This window comes from Trichomycterus rosablanca, chromosome 6 (assembly GCF_030014385.1).
Source record: "Trichomycterus rosablanca isolate fTriRos1 chromosome 6, fTriRos1.hap1, whole genome shotgun sequence".
Lineage (NCBI taxonomy): Eukaryota > Metazoa > Chordata > Actinopteri > Siluriformes > Trichomycteridae > Trichomycterus > Trichomycterus rosablanca.
Window position 1 is genome coordinate 35,078,699 of NC_085993.1, and position 7,849 is coordinate 35,086,547.

Genomic DNA, 7,849 nt, shown 5'->3' on the forward strand with positions numbered 1-7,849 from the left:
TCGATCCCTAGGTGGGGCGGTCCGGGTCCTTTCTGTGTGGAGTTTGCATGTTCTCCCTGTGTCCGTGTGGGTTTCCTCCGAGTGCTCCGGTTTCCTCCCACAGTCCAAAGACATGCAAGTGAGGTGAATTGGCGATGCTAAATTGTCCATGACTGTGTTTGATATAACCTTGTGAACTGATGAGCCTTGTGTGAAAAGTGACTACCGTTCCTGTCATGAATGTAACCAAAGTGTAAAACATGACATTAAAATCCTAATAAGCAAACATTTAGCCCCCGAAGCCCTTGCTAATTAAATAGAATCAGATATGGTACATAATTCAGCATAAGGTCTGACACTCCTGGATTATTGTCATCTATGTGTGGTGGTTGTATTGATTTTGTCAGCTGGTTAGACTCTGCTCTGTGTGCTGGGCTCAAAACACTGTTGAGGCTCAGTATTGATGCACACCACAAGTTGTTTGCTGTACGGTACTTGTAATTGCAGTGTATTGGGAAAATGATGTCTGTGTGAAGTAGGGAATATACGGTTGGTTGTCACACTTTTTACCCTGGCTGTCGTAAGTCTTCAACCAAAAAACCCTGGTAAACACTGATATTAGCCAAACTTACATATCTACAAGAGCTCAGAATGTCCTTCACAAATGTGATCAGTTCTTATTATGAAATCATGTTTTAAAGGTTATTAAATACAGGATTTAAATTCAAAACCACTTCATTAAAAAATCTGATTGTTTTATGTAGTTCAGGGGTGCCCACACTTTTGTGACCTGAGATCTACTATTTCAGTCGACAGGCCAACGTGATCTATTTATTAAGGTTGGCCTCGTCATTTTTCAAAAAGCTTTAAAGCTTTTTTTTTTTAAATGCGCTTCAGTTGCATAGATTGATATTCAGCATTACAGGCCAAGTGACTGAAAAATCACACTAACCTTATTCTGATGATTTGCACCGAAAGGTGTCAGCCAGGTTTATGTAGTCTGGACTATAGCTGTTGATGCCAAATCTCAAGCACTCTATTAAATGTTTATCAGTAAATGTGGACCGATGTTTAGACTTAATTATTTTTATGTGGGAAAAGGCTGATTCACTCAAGTAGGTTGATCCAATAATGCTGTCAAATATGTGGTACTTATTCTTACGTTTGGATATTTTTCTTTAGCCATCAAGTGCCAAAATTGTCCAGCAGAGGGCCTTGACTTCATATGAATGTCAGATTGTAGTGTTAAAATTTCTTTATGTACCATGAGATCTGAATATTCTCAGTCAGCTTCTTCCAGGTATGAACAAAACAGCGTGTGCACTGTGCGATTGACTGGTAGATCACGATCGACGTATTCGGCACCCCTGTCGAAGAGCATTTATCGACATGTGAAAATGTCATTTAAAATTAATATTAAAAACTAATTTTATGAAGGTTAAAACGTTGAAGCAACGTTGCAGACTGCGCCAGTGTTACTGGAAAAGTCTTCAATACTAATCCAGTCAGATCACTGATTGATAAACATTTAATAAATGTCAATACATTTCTAGCAGAAACGTTTCCATATTCCCAAACATTACAGCTTTAAAATACATACCAAACAATGTCAAACTGGGTAGTGAGTCAAGGATTCAATCCCACCAATGGCAAGCTGACACCTTGTGTGAATGCTTGTATTGCATTCTGCCCCAACTGTAAGTCACTAAGGATTAAAAAGAGCTTTTGCTAAATGCGAAAATTAAGATATAAGATTACTTCGACATACTGATATGTGACAGCCAACCTCAAAGACAATTAGGCTCAACAGTTCTTCACTTAAGGAGTAATATTAACCAAAAAACCCTGTTTACTGTATTGTGCCCCCTTATTTGTATAAAAGTGGAACTAGAATTGTAAGCAGATCGACCAGCTAGGTTCTCTTTCTAAATAGTGATGACCAACCCAGCATTGCCCTATTCGTTTTATTAGTAGGTGTGTCAGTATTAAGATGCACAAGCCAGAGACCAGTTGGCTATAGAATTCCTATATGAAGTCAGATGCACTCCAGCCTGTTTACAGTTTTTTACACTCCAGGTGCTGAGGAACAATTCTGTTTACTGTTTATTTTTAAATTACAATTTTATATATTGCCACTCTCGGCTGGGTAAATACAAGGTCAGGAACAAAAAAACAGGCTCATACATTCTTGTTTCATTTATCAGTAGGTATTTATGCATTTAATTTTGCCAGACAAGAGCACGTATTGGACCTTAATTTTTGCTTTTTTTTTGCATTGAAGTCAGCTGGGTAGGAAGAAACGGTTGCCATTTTACATGTACTGTTATACACCAACGATAAACTGTTTAAAGCTGACCAGTGCTGGACTGAAACCTGTACTACCAAACAGGAACAGGTACTTTCAAAGGTACAGTTCAGAGATAAAGTGCCACTTTAAAAAGGAGGACTTAATTTTTTTTTGCTTTCCTCTTGATCTGACAGGAAAAAACGAAGCATTATTAGGTGTCGTAGCTGGTGTGCGGGCGTTTGTAATGTTTGTACAATCGTCTGTCTGTTTGATGTTGACATTTTTTGCACATTTTTGAGATAATTTGTACACTGATTTTAATACGTTTGCCAGTGAATGTTTGGAACATTGTGTGTTGGTATGCATGGGTATGAATGATTTTGTTTGTATTGACAAACAAAGTAAGTCTCTGATATGATGTGCTATAAATTCCTGCAGGAATGAACAGTGTGGAACCACTCGCACTGTTGCCTGACAGTTAGCACTTCCCGTTCACACTAGCAAGCCACAAACAGTCTTTTACTTCTAGTACCATATTGGTATTGGAGAGAGTGCCAATACCACAATTATTTACGCTCACAATGACTAATGTTGAATGATTATATTAAACTGAAGCAGGGGGGGCTCGATTTAGCAGCTGTTTGCTTATTTTGAGCAACATACCAATAGTTCTGGTTTCTTTCCTCAGACATGCAAGTGAGGTGAACTGGAGATACAAAATTGTCCATGACTGTGTTTGACATTAAAAACTTGAACTGATGAATCCTGTGTAAACCTATGTAAAACCTATGTAAACAAGACGTTAAAATCCTAATAAATAAATAACATACCAATAGTAAATCATTGAAATATGGAACAGGTGTAAAGAGTTGTGAACAATTTTAACCACACAAAGAAACAACTACAAAGAAACCTCAGTTGCCCCCCCCCCCCAAAAAAAAAAAAAAAAAACTGCTTACGTTCTTAGAAGCAATAGGACTTAAAAACGCCATGTAAGCTAGAAAAAAAAAATCTATTCAACTTTACACCCTCACAGTTACTTAAACAACACCCTAATCTATATAAAGTCATCATAAATTCCTATAAAGAAACTTATCAACCCAGACTTTGGCTTTTTAAAGACGGAACCTTTTATATAGCCATGATAATAGCCACAACAACTGATATGGCGTTAGTTTAATGCCAAAGCTTTGCTTTTTTAGATAGATATAGATATCCTTTATTTGTCATATATACATATACAGATGTACAGTACAATGAAATTCTTTCTTCGCATATCCCAGCTTGTTTGGAAGCTGGGGTCAGAGCGCAGGGTCAGCCATCGTACGGCGCCCCTGGAGCAGACAGGCTTAAGGGTCTTGCTCAAGAACCCAACAGTGGCTGCATAGCAGAGCCTGGATTTGAACCGCCAATCTTCCAGTTGATAGCCCAAAGCTCTACCCACTAGGCTACCACTGTTTATTACCAATAAGTTCAGTGTATAATTTTTGTTAGGTTGTTGGTAGGTGTGTGTGGTCAAAGCTGCTGTTTATTCACTTAGTATTGTTACTATCGCCTACATTAAACTCACTGATTACAGATTATGTGTTTGTCCTAGAAATGGTCTTAAATCTGTTAAAGACTGTATGAGCAGCAAAACAACTGCCCAGCGTAGATGCTAACATTGCTACCAAAAATGAATGTTGTTCTTGATTTTAAATTTTAGAATAGAAGACAACTCTGTATTGCCCCAGTGGTCAGCAACAATACATAGTAGGTGGAGTAGCCAATGAACGCAGCCTAATAACATAGCACGTTCAAACAGCGATAAACATGTGGTCTATTTAGTCTGCATTTAATAGAAGGAAATTAAGCCGCTCAGGTGGTGCAGTGGTAAAACACGCTAGCACACCAGAGCTAGGATTTCGAATACATCCTATCGAATCTCAGCTCTGCCATCCGGCTGTATGAACGATTGGCTGTTGTTTATAGGGTTGGACAAGCCGCATAGGGTGTCCTCATAACTGAGCGAGCTACGACCTCTGCTGGCTGGTTAATGGCGTCTGCACAAGAGTCAAGTTGTAATGCTGATCAGGGTGTGACTCTCTCTGCACAGAGCTGATCAGCATGTGAGCATCAAGCAATGACATTGCAGTTAAAACTGTTGCTATTAGAAGTTGTAGCTTGCTAGTGTGAACTGAAGATTGAGTCAAACATCAGAGCTCTCTAAAAACCTTAATGCCGTTCGCTTTAATTACGAACAGTATCGGCTTTTGAACAAGGTTCAGTGTGCCACTGCTGCCACTCCAAAATGCACTTTTGTATGTGAGTGAGTGAGTGAGTGAGTGGGTGGGTGGGTGGGTGTGGGGGTGGGTGGATGGATGGGTGTGGAAGTGTGTATGAAAAGCCTTTTTCTGATTTGAGTATTGTCAGTGCAAAGCCCAGTGTGCTCGATGCCTTGCGCTTTTTGGACTGTCTAACTGAAAAATAAAAATTTAAGAAAAAAAAAAAAAAACCAAAAAATTTAAAAATAAACAAAAAGGATCAGAAAGATTTCTCTTTTTGACTTATCTCTTGTATGTCTGTTTATGGTATGAAAAAGCCATGTTTTTAAAATTGTATTTGGTTTGTTGACCAATAAGCCTGTTTATATCGAATCTGTATATCAGTGCTACGCATATGTTTTTTATATCTATTTTTATTTTTTTCCTTTTTTAAAATTCAAGATTATATGCATGATAGGAATTTGAATGACCTGATGAGGTTACATGTCCTCCTACATGAGCAGAGCTGATTAGACTGTTGGCTGGACATCATGACATGAGATTGTCTGTAACGGTTGGCACTTTGTATAGTGTTGCTAAATAAGTATGATCATGACAATAATAAAACAATATTTATTTCACATTTTATGTCCTTGTGTTTATTATTTGATTATTAATTAATGCAAGACTTATAATGAAGTTTTCCAACTGCTTTTATTTGCAGCACCAAATGACATTTTTGATCATCTGGATGCAAATTTGCATAAGGTGACTATTCAGGTTTACTTCCCAACCTTGGAAAAAGAAGGCAGCTTTTAATGCTTGTAGACTAGCCCCTTAGGGGTCACTAACAAGAAAAGATTTAAAATCCATGACCTTCATAAACAGCTGGTTTTTCTAAGACAGTGGTTCCCAACCTGTAATCTTGGGGGCTCGCCACAGGTTTTTAAAATATTTAATTTTAGTCTAATAATTTTGAAGTAATTAATTTAACAATCATTAAATCATAAAAAGTACTTCATAATATGACATGTATGCTTACTTAATTACCGAACCTCTGGAAGTTGTGTAGGCACTGTGTAAACAGAAGTTGTGTATTAAATGTGTTTTCAGATGACAATATTACATTTTGTTATTTTTTTTTTTAAGTTATTTCTCAAGTCGGAACAAACAATTGCTTGTAAATTTAAATTGCAGTTGCTGTCATGGAAATGAACACCAATGGAGAAAAAACGTAAATATTCGGATACACAAATACCAATGCTGGCTGCCAAAATGCAGAGCCAAACATCGCATTAAAGATGATTAACAATGAATGATTAGTGATAATTAGTCATCAATAATTCTGATAAATATTTTATTTATTTTTAATTAATGTTAGTTCTGTTAAGTTTAATATTTGTTTTAAACTGTTAAATTAAAGAATTGTCTTTTTAAAAAAAATCTATTTCACTGTGTTTTTATTTAGTTGTATAAGACTTAAGAAGGCTAAAGGACTCTAAGTCTAAGACATTTTCAGGATTTATCAATAATGCCTCCTAATGTAGCTGTGGCAGGGGTCACAGCCTACTTGGCCACTGAAAAGGGGGTCGAGACCCAGAAAAGGTTGGAAAACAGTGTTCTAAGATTTCAGTGCAGTTAATACTCTAATATTTGATAATAGTATTTATATTTATTATTGCTTCCATTATCCGTGGGTACAGTTTTGCTAAACTGTGGATACATTTTACAAATCCATGGGTATAGTTTATAAAGTACAGATTACTAAACCGTGGGTACAGATTTTGCTCTTCACATATTTTTTCCAGTAGTGACCCCTAAGGGGCTCTGTAGTAGACAAACTAGTCTTTTACTAAATAATGTGCATCCATGTTTAAGTTCCATTTAATAATGTTAAAAAACTAAAAAGGATCAAAGTTTAATTAGAAAATTGTCTGCTAATTGTGATGCAAATGTTCTATGTACACTATATTGCCAAAAGTATTCACTCACCCATCCAAATCATTGAATTCAGGTGTTCCAGTCACTTCCATGGCCACAGGTGTATAATACCAAGCACCTAGGCATGCAGACTGCTTCTACAAACATTTGTGAAAGAATGGGTCACTCTCAGGAGCTCAGTGAATTTCCTCGCTACTAAATATTCCACAGTCCACTGTCAGTGTTATTATAACAAAGTGGAAGCGATTGGGAACAGTAGCAACTCAGCCACGAAGTGGTAGCCACGTAAAATGACAGAGCCGGGTCAGCGGATGCTGAGGGGCATAGTGCGCAGAGGTCGCCAACTTTCTGCAGAGTCAATCGCTACAGACCTCCAAACTTCATGTGGCCTTCAGATTAGCTCAAGAACAGTGTGTAGAGAGCTTCATGGAATGGGTTTCTATGGCCGAGCAGCTGCATCCAAGCCTTACATCACCAAGCGCAATGCAAAGTGCTGGATGCAGTGGTGTAAAGCACGCCGCCTCTGGACTCTAGAGCAGTGGAGACATGTTCTCTAGAGTGACGAATCACGCTTCTCCGTCTGGCAATCCGATTAATGAGTCTGTGTTTGCCGGTTGCCAGGAGAACAGTACTGACTGCATTGTGCCAAGTGTAAAGTTTGGTGGAGGGGGGATTATGGTGTGGGGTTGTTTTTCAGGAGTTGGGCTCGTCCCCTTAGTTCCAGTGAAAGGAACTCTTAAAGCTTCAGCATACCAAGAGATTTTGGACAATTTCATGCTCCCAACTTTGTGGGAACAGTTTGGGGATGGCCCCTTCCTGTTCCAACATGAATGTGCACAAAGCAAGGTCCATAAAGACATGGATGAGCGAGTTGTGTGGGTGTGGAAGAACTTGACTGGCCTGCACACAGTCCTGACCTCAACCCGATAGAACACCTTTGGGATGAATTAGAGCGGAGACTGTGAGCCAGGCCTTCTCGTACAACATCAGTGTCTGACGTCACAAATACGCTTCTGGAAGAATGGTCAAAAATTCCCATAAACACACTCCTAAACCTTGTGGAAAGCCTTCCCAGAAGAGTTGAAGCTGTTATAGCTGCAAAGGGTGGGCCAACACCATAATAAACCCTATGGATTAAGAATGGGACGTCACTCAAGTTCATATGCGTGTAAAGGCAGACGAGCAAATACTTTTGGCAATATACTGTAGTGTATTTAAATTTGAAATTGAAAAAATAATCAATGTGCTTTAACCTGTACACAGTATTTGCTGAATGTGATGTACTGGATACAAATAAACAATTATTATGCACTGTGGGAGAAATTTGTATACATTTTAAGTAAGTTAGAAGTTTTAATACATTGATACATTTCTCTATATTCTTTAACATTTTGGTGCA